Here is a 26,260-nt window from a genome sequence, read left to right on the forward strand (position 1 = left end):
ACAAAGAGATATAATTTGTTGTTCAGTGGGTTCTGGAGATATTGATAGGTGAATTTTATTACCGTAGCTGTTTCACCCTTCTTCCAATCTTTATGCTAAGCTAACTATTTCCTGGCTCTAGCTTCATATTTAGCATATAGATAGAGTGGTATCAATCTGTCCATCTAACTCTTGGCAAAGAAAGTAAATAAGCAAATGTCAGAAAATGTCAAACTATTCCTTAAAATGATGGCATATATCTGTATAGCTGATCAGTCATACCTGATGTTGACTTGAGTTGCGTCTGTTGACACTTGGAGGTCACACTCTCTTGTCTCCCTAGAATTTCTGAAATTTCAGTTTCAAATCACAGTGATAAGTGGATTTGTGAAAGTAAATTGCTTTTGAGTTCAACTTTCCTCAAGTGACATGCAAATCAATTCCACTGACGAATAGAAAATCATATTGACAATGCTGATCTTTGGGTTAATGGAGAAAACTGGAGAGTCCAAAATGGAGGGAAGCTGCCAATATTGGGTGTGTCCCATCATCCCATTTTATATATCCTGCCAAGTGAAAAGCAATGCCAACAGCGCCTTCCTAATACGTTTACTTTTGTTTTAGTTTCAGCATCAGACACAACTTCCAAGAGGAATTAAATCAACTTGCTTACATGCAGGTCTGCATGACACGTTGAGGATGTACTCATCAGCTCCTCTGCGAGCCACTGCAGTTACCCATAAAACCCTTCTCTGCACAGGCACACAGGGGGCATTTATATGCATCTTCAGGGAACCAGACTTTCAGCTTTTGTATCCATTTTCTTCCATGTAGTCTCTATTTCAGTATATATAGAGACTATATCAGTATTCTAGGGGTTATGTTCATATTTGGTGATTTTGCATCATACAATTTATGTCCAGTGGCAAGGTTCAGTGCCAATGCAGGAAGTCATGTGCCCTTTATATAGCAAGCTCATAAGGGTGTGCAGGTCATGGTGATCTATGGGTCTTTAGTGAGTTTGACCCTCATGCAGGAGACCAGAGTTCCCATCCTGCAATTAACATTAGCTTCTCTATTAATCATAACAATCTTTCCCCAATGTTAACCATGTGTTTTAGTTGCCTAAATCTAACCATAGTTTATTAGCAATAACTGGGATTTTCTCAAAACTTTAAATATACTGCACTTGCCATGCACAGATATTGTAGAAAACAAGGATGGGAAAAAAAAACTTTGGACATAAAAAAATTTTAAAAAAACACTCACATGATTTTGAGCTTATGCAGAATCGACAAATATCAATGCCAACTAACTAACTTATGCTCTGTAAATGAAGCCTCACTGACAGACTGATTGATGGCACACAATCCACAGCTTAACCAATCAGGGAATAGACTCTCATCCCTACCCCCGGGTGCTTCAGTTAACTAGCTCTGTCATTAGGAAAGATCACCTGTCACTCACAACAGACATTCACAACCAATTAAACTGCATTAACTGACAGTGTGTGTGAGCGTGTGTGAGAGAGATGCTGTCACTTTAGCTAGAGTAGCTGCACAGCTGTCAATAGCACGGCTCTGTGTGTGTGTGTGTGTGTGTGTGTGTTTCATCCAAGAGGAGTGTCTCCAACTCAAATGAATGTGAGTGTGCACGTGTATGTTTCTGTCAGTCAGTCAGTCAACTGATTCTGTATTGTCATGACGATAACACGGCTGGTTCACAACTCTCGTCTAGCTCTTTCTCTTTCTGCTCCCATCATTCACTTTTCACTTTTCTTGCTGTCCTTCCAATTCCTCCATCAGTTTCTCCCCTCCTCTTACTCAATGTTTCTCTTTTCTCTTTCTTCTTCAACTCCATCTTCTCTCTACATCCACCTCTCTTCCATCCCTGTTTTACTCTGTTGCCTTTACTTTTCACTTCATACCTTACACACTCTCCCTCTCAATCAGTGTCACACATAATTAACACCTACAGCTTTAGCTAGACGGGCCAATTAAAGTCATCTCTGGGATCAACTGGTTGATGGCCACCTACCTGGAAAGCAAGACTTCATCTCATTTGTCAATCCCCATCTTGGCTTTAATGCATATAAATCCAGAATCACAAATGGTGTTTTGAGGCTCCCCAAAAGTGTCATGTTCTAATAAATGTTATTATAATGAATTATTGTAATAAATCAATTTTATGTAGTGCTTTTAGATGGTTTACAGAAAGACGGAGCTTTTGTAAGGGTCTAGCAGAGGTGGGAAACGTTGCAGAGATGAAAGAAGGCTGTTTTGATGATGTGACTAGGAGGAGGAATGACAAGGCGTGGTCGAGGATAACTTCAATTTGTAGACAAGAAGGGAGGTCATAAGGGAGTGATTATAATTTCAGATTTATTGCACTAGTGTAGGACACATTACAGCTTTTCTTTGATTTCAAATTTAGGAGGTGATGACATACCACAGACACATATTCTAATGCCTCACCCTGGACCCCAAACTGACCTCTTTGCCAAGAGGGTGTCTGTTAACAGGATCCTGCCCAAAAGCTAAACACTGTGACAAAATGGAGACTGGAGAGACCATTTCTGACCAATAACTAAATTATGACCTGAATTACAGTATACAGCAGAATGAGTAATTTCCTTTATCAGTTACCAATGATATGTCAATACTAAACAGGAAAAAGATTATTTTCTTGTCAAAATGGTAAAAGGCCATGTTGCAAAAATGAGTACACCCTGCTGAAAGTTATAAAATAACACTTGAAATGTTTTCTTTTTTTTTGTGCTCATTAAGGGCAATTGATCACCAGATGAGTCTGTCAAACCATCCCACTAAGACAGGTGTAATTGGTTTACAATTAATGTGGTACTTAACCCATGAAATCACTCTCAGACTTAATGTTGACAACAATGGCACCACATAGGAGAGAATTGTCTGGAGACTTGAGAAAGAGAACTATTTCTATTGTGGAAATTGTTTGAAAACTCTAAAACACATATGAAATAATACACAAAACAATGCTGGGTTGAAGATTAAAAATTATTATTGTACAATAAGGAGACAGAACACACAAAGATTTGCATCAGTTTGTCTCACCAAACAAAGAGCAAACCCTAATCTATTATAGTAGCAGAAGGAACAAAGAAATGATCTGTGATTGGTCAAATCATACAAACTTATGGATTACAGCCAATGGCAAACACCCACGAGATATACATTTATATGCACATGTATGTTAAATAAGAGTCACATCTCCCAAAGACACAAATCAGGGAAGAGGCCCAAGCCATATGTGGCCTTGGACCCCTTAACATGTCTTGCTTATACTAATATTCAGAATAGTATCTTATTTGGGCCTAAGCCAGGATCGAAAGAGAGGAGTGGGCCTCCTAAGGCACATACCTTCTCTCAGGAACATGTACACATTAACAATCATTCTTGCACATCTCTGCACATTAAAATGATAAGTCAGTCCTTTGGTCTTTCATTACTTTTACATTTCATTGCACAAAAAAGGACAAGAGTACAAGCGGATAAGCAAATCATTGTTATTAAATCAGAGCACAATAGCAAAAGTGATACAGAAATTCAAAAAGGATGGAAATGTCCAGGTTGTGGCCATAAGCTTTCACCTCATGATGAGCGAGTTTTGCTGAGAAAAGTGCAGGACAATCGGCAGGTCAGTGCTGTGGAATAAAAGCTGTGGAAAGCCAAACTGGAGTGACTGTTTGATCTCACACAGTAGGACACACCCTGCATAGAAGTGGAATGCATGGTTGTCGTCCACGCAGGAAGCCGAAGCAGATTAAGCCTGTTTAGCCTTTGCTAAGGTTCTTAGTGACAAAGGTGAATCAATTAAGGTTGGATGTCTAGATATCATGTGATGTGTTAATAGGAAGGTTAATTTTGATATGTTGATAGAAGAATGTACTGAAATGAATATATACTGCTTAACTGCTTTCCTGAATGGTTTTACAATATACAGTTGTGCTCATAAGTTTACATACCCTGGTAGAATTTGTGAAATATTGGCCATTTTTTGGAAAATATGACTGATCATGCTGAAAACTTTTGTTTTATTTAGGGATAGTGGTCAGGTGAAGCCATTTATTTTCATATATTTGTGGGTGCCCTTTTTAAATCAAAATGATAACTGAAATCACCAAAATGGCCCTAATCAAAAGTTTACATACCCTTGAATGTTTGACCTCATAATATACACACAAGTTGACACACACTGGTTTAAATGGCCATGAAGGGTAAGTTTCCACACCTGTGACTTGTTTGATTGTAATTAGTGTCTGTGTATAAATAGTCAATGAGTTTCTTAGCTCTTGAGAGACCCTGCCCATTTCATCCAGGGCTGCTCTGACTTTACTGGATACTGAGCCATGGGGGAAGCAAAAGAACTGTCAAGGACCTGCGAGCAAAGGGAGTTGAACTTTATAAATCAGGAAAAAGATATAAAAAGATATCCAAAGATTTGAAAATGCCAATCAGTAGTGTTCAAGCTCTGATAAAGAAGTGGAAAATTAAGGGTTCTGTTGATACCAAGCCACGGCCAAGTAAACCAACGAAGATTTCAGCCACAATTTCCAGGAAAATTGTTCAGGTTGCAAAGAAAAACCCACATGCAACTTCAGCTGAAAGTTGCATGTGGCTGTTTCAAGATGCACAATAAGGAGGTACTTGAACAAAAATGGCTTTGCCTTAGCATTCTCCGTTGCAATATATTAGCCTCGAGTCACTATTTCTTAGCCATTTTCTTTATTATTTTATTTTCATTTATAGGCCTTATTATTCTTTTTATTTATTATCTTATGTAAGGATGTGCAGTGAGCACAGTATTTTTATTTGTATCTATATTTGTTTAGGCAGCAAAATTATTTATATTTGCATTCAAATAAAAGTGGAAATAGGTGTAAAAATCCTATATTTGTTTTTATTACACTTTTAGTTTTAGGATATTAGTGTGTTTAAAATAAATGTTTATGAATAAACTATCCTATGAAGGAGGTCACCACACTGGGTCTTGAACTTGAGTCTCCCAGACAACTGCGCTGACTACTGAGCTAAAACTTTGCTGCTCATTGCAATTGCGCAGACAGACCTCTACCTATTTATGCACCCATAACACAGAGACAACAGCGTGTAACATTTAGGGAAGGCGATTATTGCTTTGCGCTTTTCATTTATTGCCTATTTTCTACAACCTAACTCTGTGGAAAGGAGAAAGGGAACAACAGGTTATGGAGAGTCCCTTGAGAGCATTTCGCGCCTGTCAGTAGCTCATCTACATGTCTGGGGAACACCCCCAACTTCGGGAGTGATGTCCAAATAAGGGACTGTGCATCATGTAGCAGGTGGATGTAGCTCCCCTCATTTAGACCTGTTGATACACATAACAGCAGAGCAGAGAACAGAGACTGAGATAGTGAGGTAACCAACCTGCTCGCTGGTATTTGACATGGGCTTTTTTTTCTTCCCAGAAACAAATAGTTTTTAAAATATTTGTACGAAATAAATGTTCATAAAAAACCCACCATTTGTGCATTGCTGAATAATGTATTTGGATTCAGCCCCACTCCTGATCTTATGCTTTATCTTGTATTCTCAAGACGTTTAGCTATTGCTAAATGTTATCATTTATCCTAAGAAGTTATGTGATTTCTTTGAGCACAGTAAACAGAGGTCACTGTCGGGACAAGAACTTACGTTATGAGACTGATTCATTGATTAAATTGAATGAGGATTAGTGCTTCCTCCTGGCACTAAAAAATTCTTACCAAAAAGGGAGTTGGTGCCTAGACAAGGTTATGTTTTATATTAATAAATGTACTAATGTTACAACACTGGCTCTGGAAGGTTTTTCATTTTAACCATTTTTAACATCTATGAGACAGGTGGTAAGCATGGAGCAGGTGGCAGCAGGGAGGGTCATATAGGAAAGGTAGAGCTGGATGTCCTCAGCGTACAGGGGATGTAGTATGTGCAGAATGAAGAGTAGGAGACCAAGCACTGAACCCTGAGGAATGCCATTGGTGACAGGGGCTGCAGCATATTTCAGTTGTTTATTAATATGAAATGATGTCTGTCAGAGAACTAAGGACAGATACTAACTGGTGTCCATGTAGACTCAAGTATAGCGTTTCTTATTTGGAAAGGTGCTATAGAAGACTAAGACTTGCATCTAATGTAAAAAGAAAAATGTAACAACCTTTAAGCGTCAAACACTTTTCTTATTTCCTTATAATGTAACTAGTTGCCACATTATTGATGCGTAATTACATTGCTCATTCAGTGATCTTATGTTCTAGAATCAAGGCAAAACTCCTTTAGAGCTCTCACTTATATCAAAAGTACTTAGTATTATTTACAGTAGTAATAGAAAAACCACTTCCGGCCCTTGGAAAAAGTAATCAGTACATACAGTGGGGTTAATTATTTAAATTACTGCGTCATTAATCTAGACAAAAACACATTGCCGTAGCAGCTAGTGTTAATAATACATGAACATTAATGTGCTGAAATATATGATCATGAACGAGCTGTTTAATGTCCTGTCATAATCACCATGATATATTAAACGTAATTGGTTATGTTAATAAGGTCATTAGCTAAGGTAATTAATGCATTGATTAGCAAATCTTTTTTATGTCAACACACTTGTCTTTACATATGCATGGGTGGTGTTGTTAGCCATAATGGTGGGATAAAAGTGTGTATTTTGATGGATCAGACCAGTCTATTCAGGTCTTCCAAAGAAACAAGAAAAAAATAAATACACATAAATGTATTTTTTTGGAGGAGTCAAGATTCTAAAATGCAACAGTCAAGATCCAGAGAAAACAATTCTCTTTTGTTTTTGAATGCTTACCCAGCTGTCAAACTCCCAGGAAAAATCACCAAAGAAAGCCACCTACGTGCTTCAGCTTGGATATCATCCTGTCTTTTCCACAAAATCCTCAGTTTCTGTTGCTTTTAAAGCGGAAAAGTTTTTCTACACTTGATGAAACTAAAGCTGCATTCACATCGTATGGGAATAACTTGCAGAACACTTTGACAGCTCAAAGCAGCAACTTGGTGTTCATGTGTTTTTCACCTGTTTGAGAACATCAGAACCCTGGACTCCATTTCCTGTAGACATCTGTATATGTGTTAACTGAGCTGTACAATAGAAATGTTGGGAGACCATTGGTGAAAAAGATCATTCATGTCCTTGTTTGAATTTGTTAAAATGAGAGCAGATATCAGCACAAGCCAGATTCAAAACATTAGGTCACTTTGACTCAACCTCTAGGACTCCGCCTAGAAGTTAAACATGAATGTAACACTGCTAGCCCAACCACACTGATCATTATCCTGCCAGGATAATGATATACAATTTACAATAATTACTATTTTCCTTCTCCAACGTGGAAGTATAAGTAATAGCTTCATTATGATATTTCAATTTATAACTACAAACATTCACAGTGAAGCTCAATACAGATATGCCTAAGTGTGTGTTTTACACAGGAGACTGTAGGCAGAGCAAAGCTGAAGAATAATGTCTTTATTCTAGGCTCAGGTACAAGCAAAGTAAAACTGAACTGGACAGGGCAGATAAACAGAGCAGACTGAGCAAAAGATCAAACAAAACTGAACTGAAAACCAGGACTTCAATACAAACTGAACTAATGAAACAACAAGGAACAGGTGGCAAGACACAAGGGCAGGCTGCGAGCTGATTGGCTGGGGAAGACACAGGGAGCAGGGCAGGGCTAACAATACTGAATGAAGGGCAGGTGTGAAGGGAAAAGCTGGTGGGAGGAGTACATGAACACAGGAGGAAAAGCACAGGGCAAACAGAAAACCAAAAACCCAGAAACACAATGAACATGGTCTAACTAATAAGGGCAACTTAAATGATATCATGCCAGAAGTCTTTAAGGATACAAATCCAAAACAGCTTTCTCCCTCTCAGTCCAGTCCAAACCAAAAGGGAGAGAAGTCTGAGGGCCTCTGGAAGACCGGTGGAGAATGGCAGGTAGGGACACAGAGTCAGGCTGTGAACAGAACCATTACAACAAGACATTTCATTTGTCAATCCCCATCTTGGTTTTAATGCATATCAAGTCCAGAGTCACAAATGGTGATTTGAGCCTCCCAAAAATGTCATGTTTATTTACAAAATGATTAATAGCATAAAATTCTAATACATGTTGATGGTAAATTATAATAAATCTATTTTATGTAACACTTTTAGATGTTTTACAGAAAGAGGGCGCTTCTGTAACACCGTGTCATAACTGAATGTAATGCGCACACTGCACAGCACGATGCGGTGTGTCATTTTGAGCCGAACTTTTGTCAGACGTCCTGTTTCTATTTACTTCCTGACACTTGCGTTGAAAGCGCTGTAGGATGCGATGTCATGAATGATGAACAGCTGATTCATTTAGTTGAAATGAGGAGTTATCTCTATGATACCTCCTCATTTTACTACAAAAACCTAAATAAGGTAGAAGCTGGCTGGAGGGAGATCACCAGGGAGCTGGAAGTTTCTGGTTAAGTTGCTGTTCGCTGTATTGCATGTTATTTCCAGTAAAGAAGCATCTAAATATCACAATATAAAACATGTTTTCTGTTTAAAAAGTACAAACATGGGAAGATAGCAGGCGCTCACCCATCTTTTACTTGAGTAGTTACATCTCCATTCTGATCTTGAGTGCACAGCTGATAGGTATGTGGTTTGTTTACATGACGGAACAGAAGTGCATATTTAACGGATTCACTGTAAACAGAAAGCGTCCAATGTTATGTGATGCAACGTGATAATCGGACGCTCGCTTGCTGTTAGAACATGGTGTGAGAGTCTAGCAGAGGTGGGCGATCTTGCAGAGATGAAAGAAGGCTGTTTTGATGATCTGGCAAGTATGAGGGAGGAATGTCAAAGTGGGATTGAGGATAACTCCAATTTACAGACGAGGAGGGGGGTCATGAGGGAGTTAGGGCCAATAATCATGATTTCAGATTTATTGCACTGGCTTTGGAAGGTTTTTATGCAACCAGTTTTTAACATCTGCGAGGCAGATGTAAGCATGGAGTAGGTGGCAGCAGGCAGGGTCATATAGGAGCAGGGTGTCGTCGGCATACAGTGGAAAATTGCTTGAATTTTGGTTCTACTTATTAGTTCCTAAACACCATAATCCTTTATTATTGCAAACAAAGGCTACATATATCTGTCTATGTCATGCATCAACGCAACAGCATGTCGATTTATGTTTAGATATGAGCATGCATGGCTAACATTACAACAGTAGTGAAAGACCACAGTAAACACTCAAAAGTGTGGAAAATGACAAGGCAGGTTGCACATCAAATTTGACCAGACATTTAAGGCAGTATGGTGTCAATCTGAAGGACTTGCTTGATGTCTTGCAGTCTCCAACCAAGAGTGTCATCAGCAAGCGCCAGCACCTCACTATCACCTCCAGTAGAGCCAGGGATACCAAGCCGTGACATACCATTCTTTTTGGCAATAAAGGGAAAGATGACCAAAGAGAAAACTAAAGAGTGTCAAATACCACAGCATCCACAAGAAAATGATGCACTGACTGTGGATCATACATTTTTATTGTATGTATTTGTGAATGTTCAGTTAAAAAGACTTTGAATTTACTTATTTTAATGAAACAATAAAAGTCAAAGTAAACACTTAAGAGATATTTTTATCTAAACATTTAATCTCTTTTTTTTTTTTTTACCATATTGGAAGTGAAACTGAGAATTTATAAGAACCAGAATTAATAAGCAGAATTGGAGTCAGAAGCAGAATTGATAAAAATATACCCAACCCTACTAATATGAAAACAAGTCAAGTGCTCTCTCTTTCTCTCTTTTTTATTATTCTCTCTACCTCTTGCTACTGTTGCCTTGTCTTATGTATGTGTGTGTGTGTGTCTGAATGTTTTTCAATCTGCTATCCTTTTTCAGGGCACATTACTCCCTGGGGGCTCATTTCTTAATAGTTTTTAGAATATAATTACTGACACACATGTGCACATATTAACACAAGTGCACACAGAGATATGCAGACATGCACACACGCCTGAGTGGAAAAAATACAAACACACATATATATGCTCTTTTTTGCTATAAAATGAAGATACGTGGAGGAACATAATTCTGTTTATCTTAAATAAATAGTATGGATTGTTTGATTTTGAGAAATATGCATATATGGGTATTTTGTATCTGTACATTAAGTATTAAGTGGCCATCCAGACTGAAAACTGCCCTGCATTAAAACAGTGCAAGGGCTGCATTGATGGGGCCACATTGCTTCATGTACCAGTGTGACATGACATAAAATCTAGGAAGTCCAGTTTGAGTAAAAGATTTGTTAATTTAAAGGCATAATTTAACTTTATTACCATAGCATTATCACAACGATTGACAAGATTAACGGTTGAAATACTCCATTCACATTTCAAAATAATCCACCAAGAATATGTGCTTGCATGTATGTGATTGGCCAACGCAGCACCTTACAGAATGACATCACATTGCAGTGCTGCAACAGTTGAGCCGGGTTCAACTTTCTTTAAGGACTACCCTTTTTGTCAGAGCCCTCTGCATGGGAATCCCATTCGAATGAATGAATGAGAGGGCGCTTTTTCATATAGGACTAATGTCAGGCTAAACGCAGCCTAAATGCTAATTAATGGTAGGTCGCTTGACACTTCTGATAAGTGTCACTTGACAGAAATGACAAATTTTACACAGAAAAAAGTGTCACCAAACCCTTTCATATTGTGCACCTGGAGAATTTTGTTATGGCATGGCCATCATCATATTCATCTGTGCACAATTTGCACAAAAAAAAAAAATCTTGTGTTTTTAAGGACAACATTATTATATATTGATTAAATACACTATTTATTTCATCATTCTTTTGTGATTTCTATAATAATGATAATATAATAATAATAAAATAAACACTAGCATTAACATTTAGAAATAACAATGACAAAAAACTATCCAACTGAAATACTACTACTATTTACATTACTATATACATCATTACTATTAAGTTATATGATCATACTTTTTTGTGTTTACAATAAACAATTCAAATACAATATAAAATAACAATAATTTAGAGTTCAACATTAGCATTTACATTTACAGTGCAGGAGACCTCTTCTAATGTGTGCCTCCTGCCACCTGACCTTGTGGTGTTATAAAAAAAGTCTTTGAGTCATTTCTTGTGGCCCAGGATCCTCTGCTGTGCTGCCATGATCCCAAAGGTGTTTTCTGTCATCCCCCTTGCCCTAGAATGCCTGTAATTGTATTTTTTTTCTGGCTCTTCCAGATTGGAACCTGTATATTGAAGATGAACACACAGGAGAAATTTAACTTTATATGAAATATCTTTATCCCTTTAACACAAAACCCATTCACGCCCCCCTAAATTACACACAAGGGGCAACAGAAATGGCCCACATTAAAATAAGTGTTATTTTGTTTTTAAGAGATATTGAACATGAATCTCCTTCCACATGGCAGTATAAATCAGGTTTAACCATTGACTAAATTTGAATTAAGACCCATCTTTCTACTCTTTTGTGTTGTTGAAGATAGGAGGGCACCAAACTGTGACTACTCGTGCAGTTTCGCACCTCTGTCATTATATGCAGAAAGATTTTACCTTACAAGCAGAGAAGCTGGCTGTGTTTAACAGCTTAGTAGACCCTAAGTGAGAGGGATTTTGCCCAAAATACTGATATACCGTCATCACCATATTGTTCATGGGTGAAATGGCTTTCAAAAAGAGAACATTTAAAACAGCAGAGCAGAAAAAGCTACATTGTTTTTGCAGGGTGTGCAAATGGAGGCCTATGCTGTGCTATCCATGGTGCTGAAATGAGGTGGACTGCAGCACAGCATCTACTAAAAATACGTGTGGGATGGGAAATTGGGTTCCTGGCAAATCAGCTGGCGGGGGTAGATTGAGTTGACCCTGGAGAAGACTCTGGCCAAAGTGGCTGTCTTGAAACACCCCTCCGTCACTCTGTCTGCCATACGCACCTATGTCCACCATTGTGAGTAGATACTGGGTGCCACACATTCCCATGAGTACCACCAAGTGGGTCCCTTTGTAATTAAAGGAGTCACTACCAGCAGATGGTGGTGCCTTGATTTGGATGTGCTTGCCATCTATACAACCAACACAGTTGGGGCAGACTCTCCAGAAGTCTTTGGCTGTGTTGGTCCATCCAGCCCTTGATGGGAAACATACAAACTCAGACTGCAACACCTGCCCTATAGCTTTGCAGACCTTGGACACAATCAGTGAAATTGTGGATGATCTGAGCCTGTAACTCGCAGCAATACTCTGTGGCAGGCCTCCACTGGCCGGGATCCTCAGCATCACAGTTAGCCTCTCTGACACATCTACTGGAGATTTGTGTGTTCTGGTGTGAGCGACACAGGGAAGCATCCAGTTGACCAGATCATCAAAACAGTTGGCAGACATCCAAAAATACTGAAAGTGCATCTCCTCATCCATGTCTAGCATTTGTTGACCCAAATATATTTGCCCTGTAGCTCCCTTGTTTGGTTCAATGGACACACTTATCAGTAGAGGTAAATTTAAAATCTCTCCCTCTTCACTTAACTCACTGATTTCATCAAATCTCTCCATTATCAAAATGTAAAGACACAGGATAGAAGGATACAAAGTAGCACAAATATAGATACAAAACAAACAAGCTGCCAGAAGTACTACTACTATGTAGCTATATACTGGTCGGGATAATATAATGTAACTAAACAAGCCGGATGGAGGATAGCGTCTGGTTACCATGGATACAACTGAAATCTTTCGCTGAAGTATTAATTGAAAACATTGAGCCACTCTTTAATTTCTGTCGAGCGACACTTATGAAAAGTGCCAAGCTACCAACCATAAATTAGCCTTAAGGCTATGGCCAGCAGCCAGTTAGCTTACCTTAGCTTAGTATAAAAACTGGAAGCAGGAGGGAAATGGCTAGCCTGGCCCATGTCCAAAATTAACAAAATGTACTGTTATTAAGACTTTATATCACGTTTGTTTAATCTGTATAAAAAATAAAATTTAATCTCCAGGAATCACCATGAAGCCACCATGAAACAATATGTTTCGCCTGTAGCTTCTTAAGGTTTGCTCAGCAAAAAAAATAATATAAGCTATTCCTTTAAAAATTATGCAGGTACAATATAAACTAGACTTAACAAGGCACACACAGACACATAAAATAAACGTATCTCATTAAATGCAGATCCTCTCATATACTGGATTTAATAGACCACTATATCCTTGTGTTGCTCCATGTGAGTCATGTTAAAGGTAATTGTTGCCTACAGGGCAAACAATGGACAAAGTCATCTAATTTATCACAATATACCCAATAAAACACACACTATTGTTATTGATGGCCTCTGTGCATACTCTGTGTGTTTGTGTGTGTGTGTGACTTGCAGATTGACAGAGTGAAGATCCACTGTAAATGAACTTGCCCTGTAGCTCATTGCTTATAACACACAATGTACCACTTACAGATGGGAACCATGCTGTAGCAGACATTACACAGAGGAAATAGTGGGGTTACACATGCATATTGTTCACACTGTGCTGTACCACCAGAGAGCTATTTTGAGTGTAAGTGTGTGTGTGTAAAAGAAGGTGCAGGCTTCATTGTGATAGATGCTTCCCATTAAGCCAAAAGAGAAGGAAGGAGGGAAAGAGGGAATTGAAGAAAGAGCAGAGAAAGGAAGAGTTGTCCTTTTCATATACTCGGCTACGTTTAAATGCACACCAATATACCCTTTCATATTGAAGATAACCATACAAGTAGTCTATTCATTAGGTGGCAAATATGAGTGCCATATTCTATTTAGAATAATCTGGATGAAGTCATATTCTAAATCTGCAGTATATTCCTGGCAGTTGTAGAGAAACTATAGCACTCACCATGTTAGTTAATCAGAATCACATGGAGACAGGAGCACCGTTTAGTATGCTGGTCTCCTTTTTCCTCATCGCGCTGCATTATGCAACAAGATGAACTTACAGGCTACTGCAGAATAATGAGTTACATTTACTGTATTAACTCAGGTCAATAATTTACTTGACTTGGTCTAAAGTACTGTTCATCACTACACTGTATACTGCATCGCTGATTACATTTTGTTGGCGTTCTTGCATCAGAAAGTGGCCAGCATATACATCAAATACAGTATAAACGGAGAGATGTTGAAGTTAACTTACTGTAATATTAAATGGTGATACATGCAGCTAAATTAGAATTTGCCATCCAGCTGTGGTATGAATGCAAGCCTTGCTACCTTGGATTATACTAATAAAATCACGGCAAACACTTGCTGATGAATATAGGCAGAGTATAACTTGCAGAGAAATCTGCACTTTGAATGATCCAGTGTTGAGTTTTTTCAATAAACTGATGTTTCTACACCAGTGAGCTGTCTTCAGAATTGAAAGGGTACAGCATGACATCATATTTATGGCTTCTGGGGAAACCAGGTGTATAAAATCATCTGTTTAAAAAAAAAAAAACATCATTTGAAAACAATACTCATACAAAATATTTGGCAAGCCTTACTCTGAAATTATTCAAGTCTGCAACATTATGTGTTCTACAAGGTAAACTCCTCCACTACTTAAATCTTCATATGCAGAAAAAGCCACACAATGATAAAAACAATAATAAAAAAACACACTCAAGATTAGAGAGATTTAGACAATATGAAAATAAGACAATGAGACAATAGAACAATCTGAAAAGTAGTCCAATTAGAAAATCTGAAAAATACCAGTTATGGAGTAAAGACATTTAACTTATTGTAACTATTTCACCTGTCCCTTAATATCCAGGCGAGGCTAAAACAAATAAAGGATTGATAAGGTAGCTCTAGTAAAGTAACTAAATGCAACCTACTGTGGGTTAAATACCTCTTCCTCTCTTTATTACTTCCTGTAAACAGATGATTATATACAATTGCCTGGGAAGCAATAAACATAATGTTTAGCTTTTTCCTTTAAGCTCTGAACAATACACAATGCTGCTAAAACATCAGCTCATGGAATAAAGTAAAACACTTCCTATCCATCAAAGAACTAATTTTCTACCAAAGCTTACTGTGGGCAATACTTTTTTTGTTTTATAGCTAATACGTATAGTGGCCCCTAAGGACAAAACACATTTTTATTGTCTTTATTTTATTGTTTATTTAACGGGGATAATACATAATACATTTATTGTACCTGATGTAGCTAATAGCTAATTTCCATCTGTACTCCCAAATGAAAAAGCATAAACATTAAAGATTTGCATTCCCAATCCAAAACTACTGCAAATCGCAAAGCACACAAATACAAAAACACAGCAGTAAGAGAAATGCAACAAATATTAAAACAGGTTTTTCTTATCACTTTTGTATGCTGTTTACAATATGTAGCATTTTTTAAATTGAAGAGCATTTCCTTAATATGTTTTGGGCCATTGTAAATAAAAGTTTTAAACAATGTATTAATGAGCATCTTGTACATTTTAAGGAGATATATTTACCATAGTGACATACCGTCTACTTTAGTCAAATCTCACCCCACTAACAGATTTTTGTATTTTACTCACTGCAACTTACAGTCAATTCAAATAACCTTTTTGTCAGTGCAGGTGATTTCTACTGTGTTCTACTGTGTTTCATTTTAGAAACGTTCTTGTAAGGTATCAAATATGGTTAGATCTCACCATTTAAAATAAATATGTTTATCTTATTTTCTCTTCTTACTTCCCTCTCATACATTTCAGCTTGAGCTCCACTGATGGGTACCTTTACGTTGTCAAAGCTTAGTTTGCATATTTTTAGAGAAATAAATTTACTCCGATACAATGACTGAATGATAGAAAGTTAAAATTCAGTTCTGATTTGAATCACATAGCTTACAAATATATTCCATCATGTAAGAATATTCATATTACCTCAGCAATTAGCTACAGTTGATGACTATTCAATCATATGATGAAGAAACTGAAGGATAGTAAGAGCTGCTGAGGCAGATGGAGGGATTTGTTTATCCACCTTGCCTCTTGTTCTCAGTTCACCTCTCCTATTCCCCGGCTCTCTGTCCCTCTACATGACACAATGAGTTTATTATTTTCTTGAGTCAATTCAAGATGTAAGTCATCTGTTATTCTTTCTCTCTCCATTATCACCTGCTCACCATGATTTACCTCAGACCCCTGTCCACTCAGCTTCACTTCACCCCCATTTCCTGTCAGATGGGCCAAATGTGTGTGTCAGAGAGAAAGGGACTGAGAGGAAGACAGAATGAGAGGGAGTGTATGTGCTTATTATTCACCTGTTACTTAACACTTGTGACAGATGCCAGAAGGGTACCTGGTAAAGCATTGCCTGTGTGTGTGTGTGTGTGTGTGTGTGTGTGTGTGTGTGTGTGTGTGTGTATTAGCATTCTTCATGTGCACAATGTCTTCTCCTGACACATATATTCCTATGACAACTGCCATGAGTTTGCATATCAGGACTTTTTTCCTGCTCTTCCTCTATACCTCTGTAACTTTCATTTAATCTCCCTATCTTTTGGTTCTACCACCCTTCTTTTGACCTTTCCCTCCATTTTCATCCTTCATAACTTCCTTTGTTCTCTCCACTGTACTGAGAATTGCTCATTTTCCCTTCCTTCCACCCCTTTATCAGTCCATCCAGGGTGTGATTACACCTTTTTATATCCCCTGTCACCACTGTGTTCATCTCCCTATCTCTCTCTTTAGGTCTCACAGTAATTACTGCCTCCGACAATTTGAAGCCATCAGCCATAAAGCAGACAGAAAGACATTAAACCTGGGGGGACACTACATGGCTAAACAGGCTGTGAAATGATTGGACTAAACACACCTAAAGCTGCAGTACAGCAGCATGCCCAGTGGTGAAGGGCAGCTGTTTGAATTCTGAGGATTTCAATAAGCCTGCTCAGAAATCATATCAAGCCGAGGTCAGGCAATACAATTTAGCCAGAGTTTAGCTTAGGGAGGAGATCAAGAGTATTCACTTTGAACAAGAAGAAAAGGAAGAAAATCCTAAAATGTAACATATGTTGGACTGAAATATTTATTGGACCAAAGAAATGGGTGCCAGAGGTAACAAATTACACACAAACACAAAAAGGTGCAACTTTTCAGGCTTTCATTTAATATGTTAGCAAAGCTGCTAGCTACAATAATAACATGTATCCAGCAACTGCTAGCAACAACAATAGAAGAAGACAGAAATATGTCAAAAGTTGTCAGTTTCAGAATAGAAAAACTGAGCTACAGTTTTTAGCTGTAAAACAGGGCAGCATAACATTCATTGTTAAAGCTAGCACTTTTTATACAAACTGAAAAACATGATTGGTTGTCCCATATGTTGAATGTTGTGAAGAGACAGACAGCTTAAATCACAAATGGTTTATAGCTAACACTGTGTGGACTTGTTGAAAAGGGGAAAATGCCTTGTATCAGTGTTTGTAGGCCACACAGTATGACAATCCCCATTAATTAACACAGTAAGGAAGTTAGAGGAAGACAGTGCGTCTCCTAGCAACGCCACTTCTCAAATGTCAGTCAACCGCTAACATATGAAACACCCACCTCAAGTCTTTGAACTTATAAAAGCTCTTTTCACAAATCTAAAATTGGTTTTGCACTTTTTGAAAAATGGGAAAATGTGCACACTAACTGTGATATCATCATAGTTTATATTTGCTTACACAAAAAGGGAGGAGAATTCAAGAGAAATAAGAGGACACATAGGTGGCATACCTTTGGAATACACTGCCAGTTTTTATTGCTGGATGTGACAGTGCAGGCACAGTTGGAGGAAATGAGCCCAGAAAGTGAGCCTGATGGCGAAGTTGGCAAGGTGCCTTCTGTAATCCATACAGCCCTGACATACTGCTGAGTTTCAGTCAGCCCAGACTGCGCAAGCACTCCAAACAGTCCAAGCAGGCCAAGTGACCCAAACTGCACCAGACCAGCAGACAGTTGGGGAATTTTTAACACATTAAAAGTTTGTCAAAATATGTGTGAAAGAGCAAGTTGTGGTTTTTCTTTATCTGCCTTATTCTTACCATATCTACCCTTCATGCTAACAGATGGATATGGCTTTTTCCCTCCTGTCTCTATTTGAAGTCAACTCTCTTTCAAGCAGTGTCCAACATCAGTATGCAATATTTAAAGCAATTTGAGTGAGCATTTCAACACCTTTTAAGGAAGTATGCGTGTGGTAGCTGTTTGTGTGTGTGATGGTGGAGCAAGAATTGAATTAGCATAAATTCTGATCAGTACTGTCAAATAGAAAGTGTTGTTTTAGTTCAGAGATACTGAAAAATCACTGAATCTACTCCCTCAAATTGATATTATCATATTTTTCTATATTCTCTTTCTCACACTGGAGGATGTTTCAGCTACTTGTAAAGCACTGACAAAGAGACAGTTAAAACTGTTAAAACACTTAAAACAGTTCATGGACAGTTAACTACATGGGTTTAACGCACTTTTTTGTTTTGTGATCAAAATACATTGATATACCTAAACTTTTTAATTTGAAGAATTAATTAAATAACTAATAGTACTAATTTGTGCCCAATTGTGAATCATTTTGAAGTAGGAATTGCATATTCTGATCTGCATCCTGTTAAAACCAGCATATTTATCCACTATATTTTTGCCCACACATTTAGGTGTTCTGTCAACTTGCTGATTAAATGCACAACCAGGCATATCTGAGTAACAGACAGCTAAAAGGTTTATTATTTCTGTCAACTCTTTTACCACCCACTGTGTTTTAAAATAGGAAGACACCAGAAAGGAAGAACAGATTGGCCTACTTTATAACTAACACTTTGTACAGTGTTACTATCTGAATAAAGTAACCTGGAAATAAAGGTGGCTGTACTGCTTATATACTGTACTGTATATGTACAGGATGAATGTGTGTGAACCTCTATATACAAAACTGGGAATGTGTTTGATGATTGTAAGATATGATAGCAGAGAATGCTGAGAATTTCCTGCAGGTGGAATTAGGACATTCTCAAACAGATGTGCAACAAGGAATTTAACCTGTAACCATGCAGTAAGACTTAAAAATGGCATTATTCCTCATCTGTGACCTGTGCAAAAGTGTTTTTAAAATCCTCTCAGACAAAAGACAGAACCTTAGCAAGCTGGCTTCCTTCATGCAATCTGCCTGCACATTAATCTCTTGGGTATAATTTTGCATTTTTATGAGTAGAAAATAAATGAACTCCTGCGTGCTTTCTTGGGGCTGTTATGGCTGTTAGTTCATTCTTAATGCAGCTGCTGGACCTATTCAGAGATTTCTGTTGGGCCAGTAGATTCTCTACATATTTTCCCATGGGGTTCTATGAAAGGCTTTAGTGGAGAATGCATAGTGGGAGGATAAAACATTTCTTATTACCTTTATTGGAGTTACTGTATTTCCATGAAGTGGGTGTGGGGTCAGAGGGGGATTCACTGAAATAGCATTGTTTAATGAGCAGAGGAGCTTGAACCAAAGCCAAAGAATTGACATTGATAAAAAGTGAAAGCTAACTGGTCTTTCCATTGCAACATCAGTGTGCAGCAGCAGAGCTACGCCTTCGCCGTTTTGCACTGAAGGTGACTACCATATTATCAAAGAACTTAATGATGCCAGTAAAACGTCCTGCCATTATACTTACTTATTTATTTATCAAATTTATGAAAGAATATTGCAGAAATTTGTAGAACATTTATTCAAAATTCCACTTTATTAAACAACAAAAACTTTCAAATCATGGGTTCAGACTTATAAATTTTGAGTGTTCCAAATAGAAAGACATGACATGACAAATATAACAAGACACAACATTTTGCCTCACTTCCCAGAGGAGCCAAAAGTGAGCAATGGACATAAATCCAGCGCTCCTGGGATTTTGAGAAACCAGGAAATCTCAGACTTTTTCATACCAAGGACCTCTAAAATAGATGCATAATAGACCACAGACCCAAGTTTGAGAGAATTTTGTCCGAAAGAATCCTCTCTAACAAGATACATTTCCTGGAAGTTTGTCTAATAAAAGTGAAATTAATCTATTTGTGCTTTTGCTGGGAACCCCCTGCAGCCCTCTCAAGCTTCCCCTGGTGGTCTTAGTATCCCAGTTTGGGAGCCATTCTTCTAAACAACTTGATAACCACATTACAAAGTGGATACAATTAGGGATGTCAAAAGAATCAATACATGGATACCAAATCAATACCAGCACTTTGAAAATGATACTAATACCAGCGTTTTTAGTTATCAGTGGTATCAACACCTCACTCTATAATTCAGTGTTATTATTCTAATACAGCCAGAGTGTGTTTGTTAAAATGCTGAAACACTTAAAGATTAAGTCATACCTACAAGATTCCAAACCAAAATGAGAGCACATAATCACACAGTTGTATTTGTTGTCACAACATGATATTTTATGAAGTTTCCCTAACTTGAAATGACTATTTTTTGGGCTGCTTTGCTTTCTACTTGAAGGCTACAGGCCAATATTTAATTTGTAACTCTAATGCAGCCTGTATGCTTACGTAATGAAACACACAAAGCTTCTGTTCAATTGTTAATGTTTATAAAAAGTTTTAAATAAATGAGCGTCCTGAATGGGATTTCTGGTTTTGCCATGGTATCACATCAGGTATTGAGAGTAGTGGAGCTTATGTTGTGATTCTAGTACGGTGACGTCACTAGTATATACTGTAAGTGTCATACAATTTACTGATGTCTTATATTGTTAAATTTTATAATGCGCTTCTGTTTTATCTGTGAGATTTGCTGATTTTGAGTGCGTTATGATGTGATGAATTTGAATGAAAGTAATGGGGTTTTCAGTCCAAAATGGCGGCAGTGCTATTGCAGCGCCATCTAGCGGCGGTTGTCAAAAAAGCACCACAGTTCGGTCTCTTTGCCTCTATACTCAGCCTTGAACAGTGCTATTTTCAGGCCAGATGCATTTGTGACAAAAGTCACAGTTCACAGTGAACATAAACAAAACCTTAAGTTGTTACTGCAGCACTTATTCCAGCTATTAGGCAACCATTAACAAACACTCTTACACTTAACCCTGCCACACTTCACCAGTGATTTTCTTTCATGCATGACCAGTTCAGCAGTGCAATAGCTGATCATTTTTACAACTATATATATATATATATATATATATATATATATATATAAATTAATTTAAAATACTACATAGATTAGGTAGAGACTTATTTTGAGGGTTGTAGGTTAACACTTAAGTGTATTTTCTACTTTTCCTACATGTCCTTAAGTCTTGAGAATATATTTTCATAGTAGTAAATATGTAAGGGAATTTTAACACCGACCATAGTGTTACAGAGAGCATTTATGCAAGACAGACCCCATGAATATTTTGTTGGAATATTTATATTTTTCTGAAATAGCCTAGCTGATTGATGGAAATGCCTTTTGCTGCAGTTGTTGATCAATTGCGGCTCCTACTAGCCGGTTAAGAGGAGTAAGAAGTCAGCAGTCAGTGGCAGTATAAAACGCATTAAAAAATAGGTTTTTCAACAATTGTGAATCACTGCAGCCATGAGAGGTCCTTGAGCATACAGTCATAAATGTGCACAAGAAATATTAGGCTGATGGGTCCAGTAATATGAAAGATTAGCTGCAGACAGATACACACACACACACACGGACACACATGACCAAACACGATCTCTTCCAGGTTTACGCCTGGCGGAGATAATTACAGTGAAAGGAGCAGGGTCACATTACCTCGCAATGACGAGGTAGTTCAGCGAGTATAATGTAACTGACCCCCAGTTCCTGCTAATAAAGAAAATAATTAAACCATGTGAAGATATAGTGAAAAGGTTAATGCAGCAGGATGCTAAATGGGTCTATTACTTCTTTACTGTCAATCCAGAAGGTCTGATTGAGGAGCTTTTGCTTTACTGCTTCCTTTAAGCCATAAAGAGATGAATCTGTGTTATTTTGGTCAGATTTGGTGTGTGTATCTGTCATACAGGTAGTCAGCTATATATAAACAAGTGTAACATACTTAATCTAGCTTCAATAGTATAATGTTGTGCTCTGTAGGATGCACCTAGCAAACCAAAAACACTTCATGATTTAACCAACCAGAAACATACTGTACCACCGGGTATTTAATGCCGCTCACTCAGTGATAGCTGAAATGAAGACACATTAGCTTTGTATCATCCTCCATTTCAATAGGCTGAGTCAGGTTTTGTAGAAGATAAAGAGAAAAACTGTGTGCTGATAGACTGTGAGGTCAGATATCTGGCTATGATGCTGAGCTCATAACAACTCTTTCACTCAAGCAACAGCCTGCTATTCAGTTGCTATGTGTGATTATCTGCGTGTGAATCAGCTATATTACTCATTCTATGGAAAGAATCTGTGCTTTGTGTCTCTTTTTAATCTGCTGAAGGCCATCTAAGATGAAATGTCAAGTCTGAATTATATTAAATAGTTGATATTTTTCTTTCAGGATGAACTTGGTACCCCCTTTCTATCTTCTTTCTTTCTACTGAGACTGAAAGGAGAAGAATGTTCTCTGCTCCTTTTGCTTTCCTCTGAGGATGTTAAGGACAATCTCTTCAGTCAAATTTCTTGACGTTTTGTCTTTTCAAAGTATGTTATATTTCTATTTCTCATAAGTATGTTTCTGATTTTACGGTAAAATATCTCTGTCTCTTTGTCAGATCTAACAACTCAGCCTGTAAATAGGAGATTTTTCACCTTCCTTGTTTGCCAGGACCGGCTTGCACCATCTTTTTGTAAATGTGTTACTATAATTGTGTGTAAGTTTTCATTTGTGTAAGGTGAATACTGGACCATGATTGGCCAAAAAACTAGTTGTGATGTCAAAAAAATCCTGCTTGTACGTACACATCTTAAACTCAGATTAAGGTGAGCACAGAGAAACTTTGCACTTTCAACAGATGAATGTGAAAACAGCCTTCTAGTGTCAAACTCTGCACATACATCATCCTGCACAGTGAAGCTCAAACATCCAGCTGAAGGAACAACAAGCAATATTAAGTAGACGAGGGCTTTAAACTCAGCAGCCAACAGCTAACCTTTGTAAAATATGGATGACTTTGCTTTATTTATATCTGCACACATGAAGAAATATCTTTCATCATGTATAGAGTTAACACTAAAGGGAAATATGACCAATGCTATGCTAGTCATTTAGAAGTATTATTAGCATTGACATGTTATTGAGGTTGACTTTTTGTAATTTGAGGTGTATTTTGCTAGTTTTGTGAAATATAATTTAAAAACATCACAGTTTTCATCATTATTAACCAGCATGTTGATCAAGGATCAGGTTAGATATGTCAGCCATATTCCACATGATCTCTTACTAAGGGGTCATATATTCAATTCAATTTTATTTATATAGCGCCAAATCATAACAAAAGTTATCTCAGGGCACTTTCCACATAGAGCAGATCAAGACTGTACTCTTTAATTTACAGAGACCCAGCAAGTCCCCCATGAGCAAGCACTTGGTGACAGCGGCAAGGAAAAACTCCCCTTTAACGGGAAGAAACCTCAAGTAGAACCGGACTCTAGGTGGGCGGCCATCTGCTTTGAGCGGTTGAGTTGAGAGAGAAAGGAGGGGGGGGGGAGAGAGACACAGAGAAGCATGCCCATGTTAGTTTTGTCAGTTAGTTCATCAGTTCAGTTTGCTACACCTGGTAGTTACTGGGTGTAAATATTTAGTAACAACTAAGCTCTATGTAAGAACTAGTTTGTTTTAATTTAGTGATGCATAAATCTACACTTAATAAACACTTAAATTGTAACTAGGATACGTTTGAACAGCTGGTGCAGCCAGCTCTTGATCATGAATCTTGCCTTTGTCATCTTGCTTTTTCTGCCTACATGTCTGCTCCTGTTTGTAACCTTGCTGCTGTCAAGAAGAGTAACAGGAGATGGACCCAAATGCAGGATGCAAGAATCAACATTTATTAACTCAACTCAGGAACAGAACTCATAAGTGCAGTGCAGTGCAGTGCAGTGCAGACCAGACCAGACCAGACCAGACCAGACCAGACCAGACCAGACCAGACCAGACCAGACCAGACCAGACCAGACCAGACCAGACCGATCCAAAGATCCAAAGATCCAAAAACTGAGCTGAAAACCAGGACTTAAATACAAACTGATCTAATGAAACAATAAGGAACAGGTGGCAAGGCTGGGAGCTGACTGGGGAGGACACACGGAGTAGGGCAGGGTTAATGAGACTGCTGCAGGGCAGGTGTGGAGGGAAGAGTGGAGGAAAAAGCAGGCTGAGAACACAGGAGGAAAAACACAGGGCAAACTGAAAAGCAAAAACCCAGCATACACATGAATATAACTTAAATAGACAAATCACACTTAGCAAACACAACAAATAAACATCAGCATTACATACCAACCTAGGAACCTTTAAAGAACTTAAATGTACATTACTGTTGACATAAATATGAAACAATAAGTTTGTCAAGTGGAGTGACCTGCATGTAACAAGAATAGGACTGAAAGACAACTGTTGGTCTGAGCTTCAGTCCACTTTTGCACAAAGTTTCTTCAAGGGTCAGTGTGTAGTAAGCAACAGTCCTCAGTCACATTTCCTTGAGAGAAGACCTAGTGTGAATTTCAATTTCAACTTTAAGGGCCTACTGCCACTCAGTCCAGTTCCACAGACAGGGAAAAAACTGGTGGGCTGGTGGAAGGACATAAAGCCAGACTGGGACAGAACCATGACAGCCACCCCATCTCAGCAAACTGCCTCACAGCCCTGCTACTTGTGGCACAGATCCAATTAAGCAAAATGCCAGAAGTCATTTTTGGAATACCCACTGGTCAACCCACTGCCACTATGCCATCATCTCCCGCAGTTAAGAAATGAGGTTTCTTTCATATGAATGGTTTACTGCTCTCACAGAGGACGACTAACAGCTGAATTACTCTGTTGGGAAACAACAACAGCAGCAGCAAAGCCCAGACAAAAATGGATAGACGCTAACCGACCAAAACGAAAAGGAACACTTAATCTTTTAAGCAAATTAAGCTAAGAAAAAGAAAAACAACTGTCAACGTGAATATTTCCAGATTGGATAGGATTTACAAGTCTGATTTGATGTAAAAACTTCTCATATAACCCGCATAAAAAGTAACTTTGAGTGTAAAAACGAACCATGTCCCACCACTATACACTGTTTCATTATAAATTCCCCCGCTGCTTTGAACAGTGCCTAAAGCTTCGACATGCACACACCCACACACACATACGGCACTGTATATACAAACTGACAGACACATACAAAGGCCACCCAGTCAAGCATATAGAACTCTAACTCATTATAACGAAGCACACTCAAACTTGTGCAGGTCAATATCTCAAGAACATACTGTAGCGTCCGAGAGAACCAGCGATGACACACACATAACCGCACGCAGAGTATCATTCGCTCACATGTTTCCAACTCAGTGCAGTCTGCGGTACTTCAAGAATGAAACACAAAGAGTGGGTTCAGTAACTCAAGCATACTCACCAAGAGATGACGGGTTAGCATGCAAATGTTAATGGCGCCACATTACCCATGAGTATAACGCCTGAGTGGTTATATATCAACCTGGAGGCTTCTGCACAGATTCACACAGGCAGACCGCGCATACACAGGAAATATTCATGTCCTCATATACATTACATAACAGATTAAAAAAAATATGGGAGGGGTTTATGTAATTTCGTGGCAGATTATACTGTCTTCTAATGGGATGAGTTTAGCAATGATAGCGTGTATATATGTGAGAGAGCCAAGCTCTCAATGTGGTCCCAGTTCAAAGAGGGACACCCCACTCCACACACACACACACACACACACACACACACACACACATAGTCGAGCTAGCGAGTCCAGGAAAGTCAAGTCACTGCACAATATTTATTCTTTTCACGGTTAGCCTGAATTCTGTTGCAATACAGTGTAATGTGGTGAAATACAGGCCTTCAGCTACAGTACTGTATTCAAGGTAACATGCTTTAGTGGCGATATAATGGCTCCACAGTGGAGCATTTCATAGAAGTCACCTGATGGGTGTTGGGCTTGTTAATAAAAATGTGGTGTTTGTTATGATTGCTTTGTATTGAG

Source organism: Thunnus albacares, chromosome 15, assembly GCF_914725855.1.
Source record: "Thunnus albacares chromosome 15, fThuAlb1.1, whole genome shotgun sequence".
Classification (NCBI taxonomy): Eukaryota; Metazoa; Chordata; class Actinopteri; order Scombriformes; family Scombridae; genus Thunnus; species Thunnus albacares.